The sequence below is a fragment of the Rhinopithecus roxellana genome, chromosome 6 (genome assembly GCF_007565055.1).
Source record: "Rhinopithecus roxellana isolate Shanxi Qingling chromosome 6, ASM756505v1, whole genome shotgun sequence".
In the NCBI taxonomy this organism is placed as follows: domain Eukaryota; kingdom Metazoa; phylum Chordata; class Mammalia; order Primates; family Cercopithecidae; genus Rhinopithecus; species Rhinopithecus roxellana.
In genome coordinates, this window is record NC_044554.1 from 124,578,896 (window position 1) to 124,597,950 (window position 19,055).

General features: G+C 38.0%; 1 pseudogene; it reads left to right on the forward strand.

Annotated features, from left to right (window-relative positions):
- The first annotated feature begins 280 nt into the window (after positions 1 to 280).
- LOC104682790 lies at positions 281 to 1,072 on the forward strand (annotated as a pseudogene).
- The last annotated feature ends 17,983 nt before the right edge of the window (positions 1,073 to 19,055 follow it).

Consider the following 19,055-nt stretch of genomic DNA (forward strand, 5'->3'; position numbering starts at 1 on the left):
CAGAGAAGTAAAACCTAATTTGACTCATTAAATATTAGAAACATTTTTGTCACTCATCTTGAAGGCCTTTTAATTTGACAAAGAAGGTGCAGAGGCAAACATAAACAGACAATGCAAATATACAGAGAATGTACTATACACACAAGCATCAGTAGAAAGATCTCAGAAGAGTGCAAAAACTAAACAAAGCCATGAAGATGCCTGTAATTTAATTTAACGTCTTCTAATAGTTATAAAAATTTTAAATTCTAGAAGACCACTGCCTGGACCTTCACTGACCATGCTGTCCCAGGGGGTGCTTTCTGCTGCCACCACAGCAGTGCCCTCTCTGAAGAATGCAGCCCTCCTAGGTCCAGGGATATTTCAGGCAACAAGGACTTTTCTTACAGGGCAGCCAAGTCCTACCCTCTACTACCTCTTCCTGAATATGGAGGAAAAGTTTGTCTTGGGCTGATCCTTGAGAAATTCTTCCAGTTTCTTTATGCTAAAACTTGTGTAAAAGTACCCTATGTGCTTGGAGCCTGGGCTTGTCTTGTATGCGGTACCCAAAGAAATATATGTGATTACTCCTACTCTACAGTATCAGTAGTAGGTTACTCGTCTATGGAATTTAAAAATATGGTACCTCTATTGGAAATTAGCTGATAAACTCAACGAGCAAAAAATTGTCCACCTAGAAGAGGTGAAGCAGGTTTCCATCAAACAAATCCAGGACACAATTGATTTGGAGAAGTTATTGCAGGTATTGGTTCAGAAGTGCCATTACTATTTTGATGTCCAGAGGAATAATATTGCTATGGCTTTAGAGGTTATTTACTGGGAATGGCTGCATAGCATATATGAGGTAAAGAATTACCTGGGCTATCATATCTGTGTGTAAAATACGATGCATCAAAAGGAACAAGAGCACATGATCAACTGGATGGAGAAGCACATGTTCCAGAGGATCTCTGCACAGCAGGAAAAGGAGACAGTTGCCAAGTGCATTGCCAATCTAAAGCTGCTCTCAAAGAAGGCTTAAGCACAGCCAGTTTTGTCAGTGTATCCAGCCCAACTGAGACAACTGAAATAACTGACTAAGTGAAAGCCAAAATCTTTCTGTATTGCTGTCTACTGAAGTTACAGCTTACTTTTCCTAAAAGTGAAAAGTTTCAGTGTCATTATAGTGAAAGAATTAAGTCTATTGGTCAATCAGATGGTTCTCATCTTTCTTCCTCTGCATATTGAGTTGTTCTGTGATCACTTTTGAATAAATGGTTTGTTTTTATTAAAACTTGCTGCCTGGCTAAAGATTAGCAAGATACAGTTTAAACTTGTAATTAATTCTACCATCTTGCAATAAAGTGATAATTGAAACAAGAAAAACATTATAAATTATAAACTATAAAACTCTATCTTCTAGAGTTGAATACAAAAAGAACGCAAGCTATAGAATAGAAAATAATATCAAAAGGATATAAGCTATGATCAAGTACAAAGGGTTTTGAAACTAGACAGAAAGATTTAAATATTTTGGGGGAAAATAAGTGAAAATCCAAATAAGATGACGAAGCAAAGTAACAACAATCTTGGTGGGGGCTGCACGCTTTTTTAAAGAGACACGTTCAGGCATTTCCTGCTTAATGTCAGTAAACTGTTTCTGACAATCTGCACTTATATGCAAAATTGTTAACAGGAGCCTATTTCCAATCATTTTATTTATTTATTTATTTACTTACTTACTTACTTTTACTTACTTATTGAGATGGAGTCTCGCTCTGTTGCCCAGGCTGCAGTGCAGTAGCATGATCTCGGCTCACTGAAACATCTGCCTCCTGGGTTCAAACGATTCTCGTGCCTCAACCTGCCAAGTAGCTGGGATTACAGGCTCCCACCACCACGCCTGGCTAATTTTTGTATTTTTAGTAGAGATGGGGTTTCAGCATGTTGGCCAGACTGGTCTCAATCTCCTGACCTCGTGATCTGCTTGCCTTGGCCTCCCACAGTGTTGTGATTACAGGCGTAAGCCATGATGCCCAGCCTATTTTTTTTTTAATTTGATAATTTTGCTAATCTTCTCTGTATCGTTCCCATTTTAGTATATGTACTGCCGAAGCAAGCACTCCAATTATTTTAAACAGCAAAACGTATAATATGCTCAATGGCAACGGAAAACCTCCAGTTTCTTCAAATACAAAAAACAGTTGCATATGAGTAACAGGCTTTAATGTCAGGATGTGAAATTATTATAACTAAATGTTGTATTGTGTGCAATAATGCTGCAGTGCCTCTCTTTATACCTTGGACATAATGAGAGTTGCATCCCTCCTACTGACACTTTGATATGTTTGTCAAGGCTTCTATGCTGATTCTGTCAGTCTGTCAATTGTATTTGAATCACATCTCATGGCTTTTTCCTGTCATCATTTTGATTAAAAATATTGCATTGAGCTTTGGGGACATAAATATAATTTTCTCCCACATAAACACCAGCCTCAAATAATGTATTGAGAGATAAATATGTTTTATGAAGTTAGAGGTATTAAAAGCCAAGAGGCATCCTACTGGGAAAATCTTAACTGAGGAGAGAACCAGCAGCGTATTGCCGATATTATGAAATATGTGATTTAAATGCATGGACTTGAACTATGTGAAACCCTCTCTACAGGCCCTTTTTAAAGTTACAGTGATTACAATTAAGACTTAATTTGAGCCACTTACTGCTGTCACTAAAAAATCATTCTAAAAGTCAGCCTTAAAAAGGAAGGAAACTCCGATACACACTAAAACATGGACGAATCTTGAGGACACCAATCTAAGCGAAATAAGCCAGTGACAAAAAGACAAACACTGTACGATCCTATTTATATGAGGTATCTGGAGCAATTGAATTCACAGAAATAAAGTAGAATGGTGATTGCCAGGAATTGGGAGGGAAATGGGCTGTTGTTGTTTAATGGGTATAGAGTTTCAGTTTCACAACATGAACAAGTTCTGGAGATTGGTTGCACAACAACCTGAATATATGGAACACTACTCAACTCTACACTCAGAAATGGTGAATGTGGTAAGGTTTATGTTTTGTATTTTGTATCACTATAAAAAAAAAAGTATGTGGAGGGGAAAGTCATTCTAGAACCTCACTTTACTCAGAAGATGTCTCCAAAAATTTCTTGATACGACATAAGTGTCTCTAGTGATTAAGGATGTTTTCACTCAGGAAGAATTAGCAGTATGTGTAAAAAAATTGAGAAAATAAAATCTGTAGTGTTATTATTTTGCATTAAGGAATCTTGTATACCTGCCAGTATTTTTTTTTAATGTTTGTCTTATTAGCCGTGTAATTCAATTTTCTAAAGTGTACTTGTGTAATTGATTTAGGCTTATGATATGAAATTGAATTCTTGCTAAATATATATATATGGTCTAGAAAAAAAATCTAAGATAACCTGAGGTATTTATAAGTTTAATTTGTGAGATTAATAAGAGTACTCAGGAAGACTGTGTTAGACAATCATATTGCTGAAAAGAAAACTGAACATTTTAACATAAAATGTGAAATGTAAAAGGAAATTTAATAAACTTAGATGTTTAAGGGAATTTAATAAGGTCCTAAAATCCTCCTTAAAAGGAGTTATAAAAATTTTCTAGATTTTTAAAAAGAATTTAAAGACTAGAAGGTGAATAAAAGCTTAAGAAAGAATCAAGTAAATAAAATATTTATTTAAAAAGAAACCTAAGTAAACCTCTAAATGGCTTCTTCTACACATAAAAGCTGTCCTTGAGGGCATCAGAAAACTCATTTTAACACTGAAAATAATATTGAGAGTGACAAAAATCCTTCCCCTGACCGAACTCTAGCCAGGCTCCTCTGAGCAGTCTTCTCAGCTAGGCCTCAACCTTGGCCTATAAATGCTTTAATAAACACTTACATAGTTGCTAACAGCTCAAGGCTGAATCCCCAGAATGACCCCAGTCCTTCTTCAAGTGTCTGCCTTAGAAAACTCAAGGCTGTCAAAAGAATGTACTGTTTTCTCTAGCCAACATCTGAAGATAGAGCCCCCGCCTCCCAGTCTCTGTGGGAGGGTAGGAGCTTAACTTTAATAAACACCAGTTAATAAGCCCAGATCGATTTCACATGGACCAACCCCCTTTTCACTTTTTCTAATTTTTCACTTCCCCAGCTCCATTGAGAGCTGGCCTACTCCTGTCACTATTCCCTTACTGCCCCTTTAAAACACCCACTCACTTCTGCACCAATCAAAGCTCAGGTCAGTTCACATTGGACTCTTTTCCTTATTGCAATAGTGTATTACTGAATAAAACCTGTCCTTACCACTTCAACTTGTGTCCAACTTTCTTTATCTTTGACAAAGGTAAAGAAGGAGTGAGACTTGGGTTGCAACAAGCTAACAGGCAGTTGTTAACTGACATAGTATGGGCAAGTCAGGTACCCTATACAACAGAAATAGAACTAAATTCAAAGACTCCAGAGAACCACGGCTAAAAATGTAAATGTTGGAGTACTTGTCTTCCTATTTAAGTTATATTGAGCCCTTCTCAGTGATTTTTAACCTCAGAGCTTTTACTTGGTTTTTTATTCATTAACTGTTATGCCAGCAGGCAATTTGTGAGTTCTGGGGAAGGCCTGAAACTGTGGAGCAGAGACTATAAGGAACCTTGATAATGAGCAGCCTAATTCTCTCTTCATCTCTGGGACAGAGTAACTTATAATTCTGCTCAGGTGCAAAAGCAGTTTGAAACTGACTGTGCCTCCAGCACTTAAAGATTTTCCTACAATCAAAAATAGATTTTCTTTTATTTTTAAGTAATCTGCAAAGCACCCTGCTCAACAACATATACATTTAATAATTTGGGGGGAAGATAATAAGGATGACCTGGTATGATACCATTTTAATGAGCCAGTTTGTTGCTGAGTAAGCTCTGGGCCTTGGTGCATATAAGGTACATTTTTAAATGAGTCAGAATCACTTATTGATCACCCTCTGTGTGTAAATTACTGTGTTAGTATTATTGACAATTTGGAAGAACAACAGAAGAAAAAAGACTCAGACTTCAAAGGGTTTCTAACAGTCTTTTTGGAATAATGAACACTTTGAGGCAGGCAAAGGCCAAGGCAACCTGCTGCAGCCCTGCGTCAGTTTCAGGGTTCAGGGTCATTCACTGGGATAAGAAGAAAGGCGTTGAGAACTAGAAGTAGACTATAAAAATGAAATTACCTCCAAAGCAATCCTCAGACCAATGATCAAATGAAACCTATCAAGCAGGGGGACCAGAGAAGCCCATCCAAAATTATATTTGTTACTTACCACAATACTTGGTCCAACTATCAGTTCAATGAAGAATTTTCAGACTACAGAAAAGTCACCTCCCTCCTTGAAAAACTGAAAATACAAACAATGGCCAGATCAAATATGCAGTCCAACTCTGACCCACAATTGCTGCAGCAATCAGCCCAAAATGATTAAAACTTGTTCAGTGACTGCCAGCTTCCCCTGATTCTTGCCCCAGCTTCCAACTCAGGACCAACCAGAGAAAGCCAAATGTGCTTTCTAATTCAGTTGCATAGGGTGCCCTGCTTCTAGCTAGCCCACCTCCAGCTGCCCCATGCCAACAACTTCCTATCAAAGCAGACCTGAAGGTTTCCCTTTTTTTTTCCTTTTTTTTTTTCTTCACTATAAGGCTTCCCTAGCTGCCTTGCAGTCTCTGCCAAAAGCAAGTGATAGTGGCTGATTCCCTGTCTGAAAAAACAGTCTTTTAAATTCTCATCTCAGTGGTCTTGATTTATTTCCACAATTTTATTGGATGCCCCACCTGAATACATTCTGCACTGTCTGTTGCTGTCATCCAGGTGAAGATGCTATAGTAGGAGCCCCTTGTGCCTCACTACTCGTGTCTTACAGAGCGCACGCTGATGTGGTAAGTTTGCAGTGGGTCTAAACTTGGCTTTCTTTATGCTGAGTTTCTTAGTCATTTATTCAGTTTGATAAACAGAGTTTGTAACTTGTTTCCATTTGTTTAACTTCCTTGGTGGAATCAGGTCATTCTGTTTTGCTGTCTGTTGTGCTTCTGTTCTATGTTGTGCTGTTTGAAAGTATTGTTTGTTATAAGGAGAATCACAGGGTAGACACAGGCATAGCCTTAATAAACCTGTTGTTCCAGCTAGCCTCACAGGCCTATTAATTTGTGGTTCTTACTGGACAGGTGTTCATTTGACAAATTCTGCTGTGGTCACCAAAAACAAAATGAGTTTCTCCTTTTGTCTTGACTTTTTGTCTTAAAAGCTTGGCTTAATGATGAGAGAGTGTTCTCTGGTTTTCAATCTGCAGGGTCTGGGAGTTAGGGAGGTGCAGATTATCGGTTCTGTGCATGGAGGCAGCCACTTTTCAGGTTAGTGACCCAGAACATGAGATGTCCAAGGATCACATTTCTACTGACCATGGCCAGCTCTCATGGAGTCATGTGTGTCTAAAATCTCCTCTCTAGAAAGAACTCCTTCTTAAATGTACTCATGTTATAATCCTATTTTTTGCACCTCTCTAAAAGGCCTAAGTTTACCAAGAATGATTTGGGCCTTCAATGACCACTCTGGGGAACATTTGACTTGAACAAAATTGTTCATTTGAGAAGTGCCTTAAGAAAGGGAATAATATTTCTCTGGCCAAATAGACAACATTTCTTAATTGGTATGCAAAGACCTCTAAATTAAATTCTGAATTAAAAAATGCTTCACTAAAAGTTCTTTTGGCCAAAGATAATAAGCAATAAAGCAAACTTAAGCAAATGTAAGCTAAAATAAACTAGACTCATCCCCCATTAAGTCCTCCCCCTCCTTATCCTCCAGGTGCTTCCCTATATTCAGCTTTTCCTCCTCTCTGTTATCCTCTGATCCTCTCCTTCTGCACTTCTATGGACTTATCCTTTCCTGGTTCAGACCCTCTTTCTTTTGCCAACACCTCTCCAAAGAGCCTGACATACAACTTGCCTTGAATGATCCATTCCACTCTTGAGCCAGGCATGCAGGCACCTATAGAATTTAAACCTCCTCCCAGCCCTTAACTATAACCATTAGGCTCTTAACTGAAAGATGTTCCTTTCTGCTCTGTGATACCCTCCCTGCAAATCTAAAATAGAAAGACTTACTTAGCCATAGAATTGTAATATTAAATGCACAATAGGAGGATTTTGTCTTGAGGTTCCAGAGGACACCTCTATTACCAAGTTGTTTCTAGTCTAGATATACATTTACTTGTCCATTATATTTGAGGCATATCTCAAATAAGGATTATGACACTGTACCTAACACTTCATGGGCTAAAAATTCCACTGACACAGGAAAAATAATTGGAGCAGAACCTATTTAAATAGATCCTACCAAACCATTATACAAAGTTCACCAAGATCCCTCGAAACCAGAAGCAAAGGAAAGGCTCAGACCTATAGTTTAAGGCTTTATAGCAAAAGATCTGCAATAGCTCCTGTAACACTCCCATCCTAAGAGTAAATAAATCAAACACATAAGTAAATCTATTTTTTCACAACCTGAGAATCAGCAGCAAAACTGTTACCCCTCACTTGCTAGTAGTACCTAACCCAAATATCAACCTGTCATTGATTCCACCTGAAACTACTTGCTTCAATGTAGTGGATCTTTTTTCTAACTTATTCAGTGTGCCTGTAGACCAGGACAGTGAATACCTTTCCTTTCACCTGGAGAAGACAACCATATATCAGGATAATCATGCCTAGGAGTTTTTGAAGCTCCCTCCTATGTTACCTGGGTACTCAATCGGGAGTTAAAAGATCTAAATTTCCCTTGTGATTCAGCACCAGTACAATATGGAGACAGTGTCATAATTTATTGAGAGAACAAATAATTTAATTTACTTGCTCTTTGCTATAAGAGAAGAGGGACATAAAATTTCAAAAGTTGTTACAATTTTGCCAAAACACTGCCTATTATTTAGGGCATGACCTGTCTGAGAAAAACACTTTCTCCTAAGTCCTAATGACTATCCAAACATATCCTATGCCCCTTGTAAAATGGCAATTGAGATGATTTCTGAGTTTAACGGGATATTGCAGACATTGGGTATCAAATCCTTTTGAGCTTGTGATACTTCTTTATGAATTGAAGAACATCTTGCAATGCAATTGACTATGGAGATGACTGAACAATCCCCCGTCAGTGAAGATCTGGAACCCTAGCCTTTCTGGAATTGGCCAACCTCTTGAAAGTAAGAGAATGACCAAAGGTGGGAGACTAAGAGACTGAATATACAAATGGACGATGGCCAGACCAAATATGCAATCCAACTCTGACCTCTCACAACCTCACAACCTCTGCTGCAATCAGCCTACAACAATCAGAACATGGTCAATGACTACCAGCTTCCCTACTTTTTGCCCTGGCTTCCAACTCAGGTGAACTGCTAAATGATCTCCCCCAAACCAATTACATTGGATACCACATTTCTAGTTAGCCCACCTCCAACTTCCCCATGCCAATAACCTGCAATCAGAGCACACAGAGAGCCTCCTTTTTTTCACCATAGAGCTTTTGCACTCCCCTGCCTGCCTTCAAGTGTCTGTCAGATGCAAGTGATGGAGGCTGATGGCCTTGCTATAGCAAGCCCTGCATAAATAGTCCCTTTCGAGTTTTCTCTTACTTGTATTGTATTTATTTCCATATTCTCCACTCAGAACTTTTTTATTTGAACTATTTTGGTCCCTAGCTATGGTAAGTTCCTGAGCACTATCAATCCCACCTACAGTCTGAATAAGTCTTATGCTACTTAAACTCCAGAGTCAAAATATCTATGTAAAAATGCCACTGTCTTACTCTAAAGAAATATGTAGACACTTAACTTTTTCTGTGCCCCCAAATGCATGGATACTATGAGTTTATTCAGAATGAAGGAGGTCTCAACTCAAAGATTTTTAAAGTTAAGGTGACCACTCCATGTTTGTCTACCCTGTCTTTAATTAAACCATGCTATGGTCATCTCATCTCCAAACTGACCTCCAAAAACTGACCCTTGAAACATAGGTATGAATTTTGAGGAGTAAATTCCTACTTACTTCACAGTGATTTCCAGTAGATGGTTTTATAAGGAGGGTTACTATTAAGAGAAGCTTGGGAACCACATTGTCAGTCATGTAGTTTTATAGAAATGTCAAAACTATACCTAGTGAAATACGTGCCAGCCCTACAGGAAAACTAACATTTTGTCTCCATGAATATAATAGAAAAACTATCAAAAAATCAGAAATAGGCAAAATTGAGGACTGAGCGTTCTTTCAGCTCTGTAGGGGCAGAAGTTAACAGGTAGATTTCTGTTGAATAGAAAAACGACTTCTACTCTGTATCATTTTTTGCCCTGTGAGTATTAACCAGCTTAGTGTTTACCCAAGTAATCTAATACTAATTTCTTTTTTATTAAATTAGCTGTAGATTCCTGGCTCCTCTTTGTACTAGTTTTAACATCTACTAGTTCCCTCATTAATTGGTTGAAAAAAACTTTGACACATGTTCATTTGATATTCACATGAGATACAATTTTATCTTTCTAAAAATTATACTTCAACCATTAAAAATGTAAGCTCCCTGACATTTGGGGCTGAATGATAAAAAAGAAAAAAAAATTAAGCTCTTGAAGGAAAGACATTATATGATGGGTTTTTTTTTTTTTTTTTTTTTAGCTATTATAACAATATATAATCCTAATATTGAATCAACCTTGCATTCCTGAGATATATAATATACTTGATATTTTGGTGCCAAATTCTATTTGCTAATATTTGTATTTAGAATATTTACATTCGTAAGTGTTCCCAGATAATTTTTTAAAAAAGGGAAAATCATGATTCATATAAACATAAAAACAGCAAATATGAAAACTTTCAAAAGGAAAGCTAAAATGGAAAAAAAAAAAACTATATAGAGTAAAGGGATGGTGAAAGGAATTGCAAAAAGGCACAAAACTGTTTTTTTCCACAGAGTTAGTCAAAATCATTACAGAACAAGACAGCAGTCATATATTTATCAGTTACCTACACATAAAAAGAGATCAAATCGCTCAAAGACAATGAACAGGACTAGAATCTGACAAGCTGGAAGGTATGCTGCAAATGATGCATAGTTTCCATTGAAACACACACGAAAAGTTTGACATAATCATTGGTAAAGTTGGTCTGTAATTTAATTTCTTTTTTTTTTTTTTTTTTTTTTGAGACAGGGTCTTATTCTGTCACTCATGCTGGAGTGCAGTGGCATGACCATAGCTCACTGCAACCTCAACCTGCTAGGATCAAGTGATCCTCCCACCTCAGTCTCCTGAGTAGCTGGGACCACAGGTGTGCACCACTACAGCTGGCTAATTTCTTTATATTTTTGTAGAGACAGGGTCTCATCGTGTTGCCCAGGCTGATCTTAAATTCTTAGGCTCAAGCAATTCTCCTGCCTTGGTCTCCCAAAGTGCTGCGATTACAGGCATGAGTGACCACATGTAATTTGAATTTTTAAATAAAATATTCATTGCATTTTAGTATTGTAAAAGAAAAAAAATACCTTTGCAACTCTTTTATTTAAAAAGGATTTCACTGGGTGCAATAGTTTGCATCTGTAGTACCAGCTACTTGGGAGACTGAGGTGGGAGGATCACTGGAGCCCAGGAGTTCTAGACCAGCCTAGACAATATAGTAAGAACTGAAAAGAAATAAAGAAAAAAAAAGTTTCAGGACACAGGGACATCAGTAAAAATGATACCATATGAACCTCCAATGCCCTGTTCCTCCCAAGAAACATCCAAAAACCTGGCAAAAACTTTCAGAGTCAACTTTATCTCAATTCTGGAAGACAGACAATGGTTTGCAGCAACAAAGGGAACACTTAATCATGAGAAAGGGCATTGACACAAAGTAAAAGAACTTTGCAGCAGTTTAACTTAGCCTTGTCCTGTCCCTTTCCCCCGCACAATAGAGGTCTTGAAGACAGTATCTTGTGTTCCTGATATGGGGACATCGTTCCAGAAGGAGCCTAGTGGACCTCTTTCCCAGGAATTACTCTTTTCTCTTTTGACCTGTTTGCGGGTTCCCTGAAAGACTAACACATGGGTCCTGCCTTTGTTTCATCTACCTTGGAATTCTCTCAAGGTGGAGAATCAGAGAGATGTTCCTCTAAAACATTGTACATCATCACACACAGAGTATGTTCCTCTAAATCATTGAAAGCCAAAAGAATGAGCATCTGTCAGCAGAGACAAAAAAGAAAGGTTGGGGAAAACAATTGTTTCCACACAGCAAGGAAGAAAAAGTTGAGAGTAGGAATCTGTAGGGAATAAAGGCTTTGAAAAACTCTTGCCTATAATGGAGAATCTAGGAAGTTACACACAAACTCAGAGCAGGATGCTTGCTCGGAAAAGACCCAAGAAGGCCATAAACTTTCACCTTTGGCTGATCTTTAGGTATAATGAAAGCAGGAAGTGAAGGTTAAGTCAGAGTTGTAAACTGCCTAAGCAATGAAGGAATGCCTCAACAACCAATCTTCAAAAACCTAGAGAATATCATATTTCTCTTCTTTTCTTTTTTCCTCCCTTTGTTTTCTTTCTTTTTTCCTGCTTTGTGTGTGTATGTGTTTGAGGTGGGGAGAGTGTTCCCAGAATTTAAGAAAAATCTCTATGAAGGAATTATGTGACAACTAAACTAAAAGAACAAAGATTTCTGACAAACACATGATAAAGAAGATAGTTTTTATAAGAAGAGTTTAGGAAAGTCATTAAAACAAACAACTACAACTCATAGCAAGCAAAATCAGCAAATCCTGGAGACAGAAGAATTTGATATCCAGGGTTAGTATGTTGTAATATACAAAATGTGGCTGGGGGCAGTGGCTCATGCCTGTAATCCCGGCACTTTGGGAGGCCAAGGTGGGTGGATCACGAGGTCAGGAGATTGAGACCATCCTGGCGAACACGGTGAAACCCCCGTCTCTACTAAAAATACAAAAAATTAGCCAGGTGTGGTGTCGGGCGCCTGTAGTCCCAGCTACTCCAGAAGCCGAGGCAGGAGAATGGGGTGAATCCAGGAGGGCGGAGCTTGCAGTGAGCCGAGATCGCGCCAATGCACTCCAGCCTGGGCTCCAGCAAGACTCCGTCTTAAAAAAAATAAAAAGTGCAATTTTAAACAAAAAAGAAGCAGAGAGAGAAAGATCAAAGAAAGTATGGCCCATTTACAGGGAGAAAAAAAGAAATTAATGAAAACTACCTCTGTGGAAGCACAGACATTTTTCTTAAGTAGACAAAGATCTGAATACGTTATCATGAATATGTTTAAAGAGCTAAAGGGAAACATGGAGAAAGAAAGAAAAGAAACAAAGAAAATTATATCTCAACAAATAGAAAATATCAAAGGAATAGAAATTTCAAAAATAAATAAATAGAATATTTGGATCTGAAAAATACCATAACAGAAATGAACAATTCACTGAAGGGGTTCAACAGCAGAGTTAAGCCGTCAGAAGAAAGAATCAGTGAACTAAAAAAGAAGTCAAATGAAATTATTCAGTCTGAGAAACAGAAAGAAATAAAGATGAAGAAAAATGAACAGAGCTTAATTGTGAGACACGATTAAGCATACCAAGTTATGCATAATAGGAAGGAGAGGTGATAGAGAAATGGGCCGGAAGAATGTTTGAAGGATATTTAATATTTCAATAAATAATTGCCAAAACATTTCCAAATTTGAAAAAGATATGAATCTATACACCCACAAAGCTTAATAAATTCTGAAATTGAGTAACTATTTATGCTTTAGTAGTCACTTGCATTTTAAAATCTATTACCTGTTCTTTTTTGATCACTTTTTATTTTTTCTGATATTTGCATATTTTTTTCTTTAGTTTATATATATATATATATATATATATATATATATATATATATATACTTTTTAAGTTCTGGGGTACATGTGCAGAACGTGCAGGTTTGTTACATAGGTATACATGTGCCATGGTGATTTGCTGCACACATCAACCCATCATCTACATTAGGTATTTCTCCTAATGCTCTCCCTCCCCTAGCTCCCCACCCCCTGACAAGCCCCAGTGTGTGATGTTCCCCTCCTTATGTCTATGTGTTCTCATTGTTCAACTTCCATTTACAAGTGAGAACATGTGGTGTTTGATTTTCTGCTCTTATGTTAGTTTGCTGAGAATGATGGTTTCCAGCATCATACATGTCCCTGAAAAGGACATGAACTCATCCTTTTTTGTGGCTGCATAATATTCCATGGTGTATATGTGCCACATTTTCTTTATCCAGTCTATTGTTGATGGGTATTTGGGTTGGTTCCAAATCTTTGCTATTGTAAATAGTGCCGCCATAAACATATGTGTGCATACATCTTTATAGTAGAATGATTTATAATCCTTTGGGAATATACCCAGTAATGGGATTGCTGGGTCAAATGGTATTTCTAAGTTCTAGATACTTGAAGAATCACTACACTGTCTTCCATAATGGTTGAACTAATTTACACTCCCACCAACAGTGTAAAAGCATTCATATTTCTCCACATCCTCTCCAGCATCTGTTTCCTGACTTTTTAATGATTGCCATTCTAACTGGTGTGAGATGGTATCTCATTGTGGTTTTGATTTGCATGTCTCTAATGACCAGTGATGATGAGCTTTTTTTCATAAGTTTGTTGACTCCATAAATGTCTTCTTTTGAGAATTGTCTGTTTATATCCTTCACCCAATTTTTGATGGGGTTGTTTGTTTTATTCTTCTAAGTTTGTTTTAGTTCTTTGTAGATTCTAGATATTAGCCCTTTCTCATGTGGATAGGTTGGAAAAATTTTCCTCCATTCTGTAGGTTGTCTGTTCACCCTGATGATAGTTTCTATTGCTATGCAGAAGCTCTTTGTTAAATCAGATCCTATTTGTCAATTTTGGCTTTTGTTGCCATTGCTTTTGGTGCTTTAGTCATAAAGTCTTTGCCCATGCCTCTGTCTTGAATGGTATTGCCTAAGTTTTCTTCTAGGGTTTTTAAGGTTTTAGGTCTTATGTTGAAATCTTTAATCCATCCTGAGTTAATTTTTGTAGTAAGGAAGGGATCCAGTTTCAGCTTTCTGCATATGACTAGCCAGTTTTCCCAACACCATTTATTAAATAGGAAATCCTTTCCCCATTGCTGGTTTTTGTCAAGTTTGTCAAAGATCAGATGGTTGTAGTGTGTGGCATTATTTCTGAGGCCTCTGTTCTGTTTCATTGGTTTATATATTTGTTTTGGGTAGCAGTACCATGCTGTTTTGTTACTGTAGCCTTGCAGTATAGTTTGAAGTCAGGTAGCGTGATGCCTCCAGCTTTGTTCTTTTTGCTTAAGATTTTCTTGGCTATGTGGGCTCTTTTTTGGTTCCACATGAAATTTAAAGTAGTTTTGTCCAATTCTGTGGAGAAAGTCAATGGTAGCTTAATCAAGATAGCATTTAATCTATAAATTACTTTGGGCAGTATGAGCATTTTGACAATATTGATTATTCCTATCCATGAACATGGAATGTTTTTCCATTTGTTTGTGTCATCTCTTATTTCCTTGAGCAGCGGTTTGTAGTTCTCCTTGAAGGGGTTCTTCACATCCCTTGTAAGTTGGATTCCTAAGTATTTTATTCTCTTTGTAGCAATTGTTAATGGGAGTTCACTCATAATTTGGCTCTCTGATTGTCTATTGTTAGTGTATAGGAATGCTTGTAATTTTTGCAGATTGATTTTGTATCCTGAGACTTTGCTGAAGTTGCTTATCAGCTTAAGGAGATTTTGGGCTGAGACGACGGGGTTTTCTAAATATACAATCATGTCTTCTGCAAAGAGACAATTTGGCTTCCTCTTTTCCTAATTGAATACCCTTTATTTCTTTCTCTTGCCTGATTGCCCCAGCCAGAATTTCCAATACTATGTTGAATAGGAGGGGTAGAGAGGGCATCCTTGTCTTGTGTCAGTTTTCAAAGGGAGTGCTTTCAGTTTTTCCCATTCAGTATAATATTGGCTGTGGGCTTGTCATAAATAGCTCTGATTATTTTGAGGTAAGTTCCATCAACACATAGTTTATTGATAGTTTTTAGCATGAAGGGGTGTTAAATTTTGTTGAAGGCCTTTTCTGAATCTATTAAGATAATCACGTGGGTTTTGTCATTGTTCTGTTTATGTGATGGATTATGTTTATTGAGTTGTGTATGTTGAACCAGCCTTGTATCCCAGGGATGAAGCTGACTTGATCATGGTGCATAAGATTTTTGATGTGCTGTTGGATTCGGTTTGCTAGTATTTTATTGAGGATTTTCACATCGAAGTTCATCAGGGATATTGGCCTGAAATTTTCTTTTTTTGTGGTGTTTCTCTGTCAGGTTTTGGTATCAGGATGATGCTGGTCTCATAAAATGAGTTAGAGAGGATTTCCTCTTTTTCTATTGTTTGGAATAGTTTCAGAAGGAATGGTACCAGTTCTTCTTTGTACCTCTGGTAGAATTCAGCTGTAAATCCATCTGGTCCTGGGCTTTTTTTTTTTTTTTTTTTTTTTTTTTTGGTTATTTATTAATTGCTGCCTTAATTTCAGAACTTGTTATTGGCCTATTCAGGGATTTGACTTCTTCCTGGTTGATTCTTGGGAGGACGTATGTGTCCAGGAATTTATCAATTTCTTCTATATTTTCTAGTTTATTTGCATACAGGTGTTTATAGTATTCTCTGATTGTAGTTTGTATTTCTGTGGGATCAGTGGTGATATCCCCTTTATCATTTTTTATTGCATCTATTTGATTCTTCTCTCTTTTTTTCTTTATTAGTCTGGCTAGGATCTATTTTGTTGACCTTTTCAAAAAGCAACTCCTAGATTCATTGATTTCTGGAAGGTTTTTTGTGTCTCTTTCTCCTTCAGTTTTGCTCTGATCTTAGGTATTTCTTTTCTTCTACTAGCTTTTAAATTTCTGTTCTCTTGCTTCTCTTCTTCTTTTAATTATGACATTAGGTTGTCAATTTTAGATCTTTCCTGCTTTCTCTTGTGGGCATTTGGTGCTATAAATTTCCCTCTACACACTGCTTTAAATGTGTCCCAGAGATTCTGGTACATTTTGTCTTTGTTCTCATTGGTTTCAAAGAACTTCTTGATTTCTGTCATGATTTTGTTATTCACCCAGTAGTCATTCAGGAGCAGGTTATTCAGTTTCCATGTATTTGTGCAGTTTTGAGTGAGTTTCTTAATACTGAGTTCTAATTTGATTCCAATGTGATCAGAGAGACTGTTTGTTATGATTTCCATTTTTTTTTGCATTTGCTGAGGAATGTTTTACTTCCAATTATGTGGTCAATTTTAGAATAAATGTGATGTGGTGCTGAGAAGAATGTATACTTGGAACTCCAAATGTTGATTTGGAATGGAGAGTTCTGTAGATGTCTATTAGGTCCGCTTGGTTCAGAGTTGAGTTCACATCCTGGATATCCTTGTTAATTTTCTGTCTTGTTGATCTGTCTAATATTGACAGTAGGGTGTTAAAGTCTCCCACTATTATTGTGTGGCAGTCTAAGTCTCTTTGTAGGTCTCTAAGAACCTGCTCTGTGAATCTGGGTGCTCCTGTACTGGGTGCATATATATTTAGGATAGTTAGCTCTTCTTGTTACATTTATCCCTTTACCATTATGTAATGGCCTTGTCTGTCTCATTTGATCTTTGTTGGTTTGAAGTTTGTTTTATCAGAGACTAGGATTGCAACCCACTTGTTGTTGTGTTTTTTTTTTTTTCTTCTTTGCATTTGCTTGGTAAATATTCCTCCCTCTCTTTATTTTGAGCCTACGTGTGTCTTTGCACATGAGATGGGTCTCCTGAATACAGTACACTGATGGGTCTTGACTCTTTATTTAATTTGCCAGTCTGTGCCTTCTAATTGGGGCATTCAGCCCATTTATATTTAAGGTTAATATTGATATGTGTGAATTTGATCCTGTCATTGTGATGCTAGCTGGTTATTTTGTCCATTAGTTGATGAAGTTTCTTCATAGCGTCAATGGTCTTTACAATTTGGTATGTTTTTGCAGTGGCTGGTACTGGTTGTTCCTTTCCATGTTTAGTGCTTCCCTCAGGAGCAGGGCAGACCTGGTGGTGACAAAATCTCTCAGCATTTCCTTGTCTGTAAAGCATTTTATTTCTTCTTCACTTACAAAACTTAGTTTGGCTGGATATAAAATTCTAGGTTGAAAATTCTTTTCTTTAAGAATGTTGAATATTGGCCCCCACTCTCTTCTGGCTGGTAGGGTTTCTGCTGAGAGATCTGCTGTTATTCTGATGGGCTTCCCTTTGTGGGTAACCCGACCTTTCTCTCTGGCATATTTTTTCCTTCATTTCAACTTTGGTAATTCTGACGGTTATATGTCTTGGGGTTGCTCTTCTCGAGGAATATCTTTGTGATGTTCTCTGTATTTCCTGAATTTGAATGTTGACCTGCCTTGCTAGGTTGGGGAAATTCTACTGGATAATACCCTGAAGAGTGTTTTCTAACTTGGTTCCCTTGTCCCCGTCACTTTCAGGTACACCAATCAAACATAGATTTGGTCTTTTCACCTAGTCCCATACTTCCTGGGGACTTTGTTCATTTCTTTTCACTCTTTCTTCTCTAATCATATTTTCTCACTTTATTTCAGTCAGTTGATCTTCAATGTCTGATATCCTTTCTTCTGCTTGATCGATTCATCTACTGGTGTATGCTTCGCGAAGTTCTCATGCTGTGTTTTTCAGCTCCATCAGGTCATTTATGTTCTTCTCTAAACTGTTTATTCTAATTCGCAATGTGTCTAACCTTTTATCAAGGTTCTTAGCTTCCTTGCATTCGGTTAGAACATGCTCCTTTTGCTTGGAGGAGTTTGTTATTACCCATGTTCTGAAGCCTACTTCTGTCAATTTGTCAAACTCATTCTCTATCCAGTTTTGTTTCCTTGCTGGTGAGGAGTTGTTATCCTTTGTAGTAGAAAAGGCATTCTGGTTTTTGGAATTTTCAGCCTTTTTGCGATGATTTCTCCCCATCTTCCTGGATTTATCTACCTTTCATCTTTGAAGTCAGTGATTTTTGGATGGGGTCTCTGAAGGGACGTCCTTTTTGTTCATGTTGATATTATTCCTTTCTGATTGTTAGTTTCCCTTCTAACAATCAGGCCCCTCTGCTGCAGGTCTGCTGGAGTTTTCTGGAGGAGGGACAAGGCCTGAAAGCCCTGTTTGCTTTCTCAGCAGGGAGGCATGTAGCCTGGTTCAAGATCTCAGTCCTGAGTACCAGAGGCCTGGATATAAACTTGGCTCTGTTGGGGAAGCATGGGAGTGAGACTGGCCTTGCTGGCTGCTGGGGAGCTGGGTGAGGCCTGTCACTGCTGACTTTTTCTTGCTTCCCTGGCAACCCGTACAAAGCAGCATAGGCAACCATAATCCCCCTTGGAACCAAACTCTATTGGCCTGAGAACCACCCCTCGTCCCCCACAGTGACCATAGCAAGCCTCGTCTGAGGAGAGTCTGAGCTCAGACATGCCTAACCCTGCCCCCACCTGATGGTTTTTCTCTACCTGCCACAGTAGCCAAAGACAAAAGACATAAACCTGTGGGAGTGCTATAGCCACACCCATCACCTGAGAGACTTGAATACTTATCCAGGTGACCTTAGGGCAAGCTTGTATCACCCCTATACTACCATAGCTGATGCCCTCTTGAAAGTGCCACCTCCTGGCTGGAGGCCAACCAATTTAAGCATTTATAGAAACTCATAACAAAAACAAACCCTGCTCCAAGGAATGAGAAAACAATAGCTAATTTGACCACCTGTAACATCCTGGCTAACCAGAGGTCCTGAGTCTGGACACAGGACAACTTCACTGTTAGCATAACCAGCATTTGAGATAACGAGCATGCTAAACAAAACTGCAACCAAGGACTTTCACAGAGACCACTTCACTCCCCTGCTACCTCCACCAGAACAGGAGCTGGTATCCATGGATGAGAGACCTGAAGATGGATCACATCACAGGAA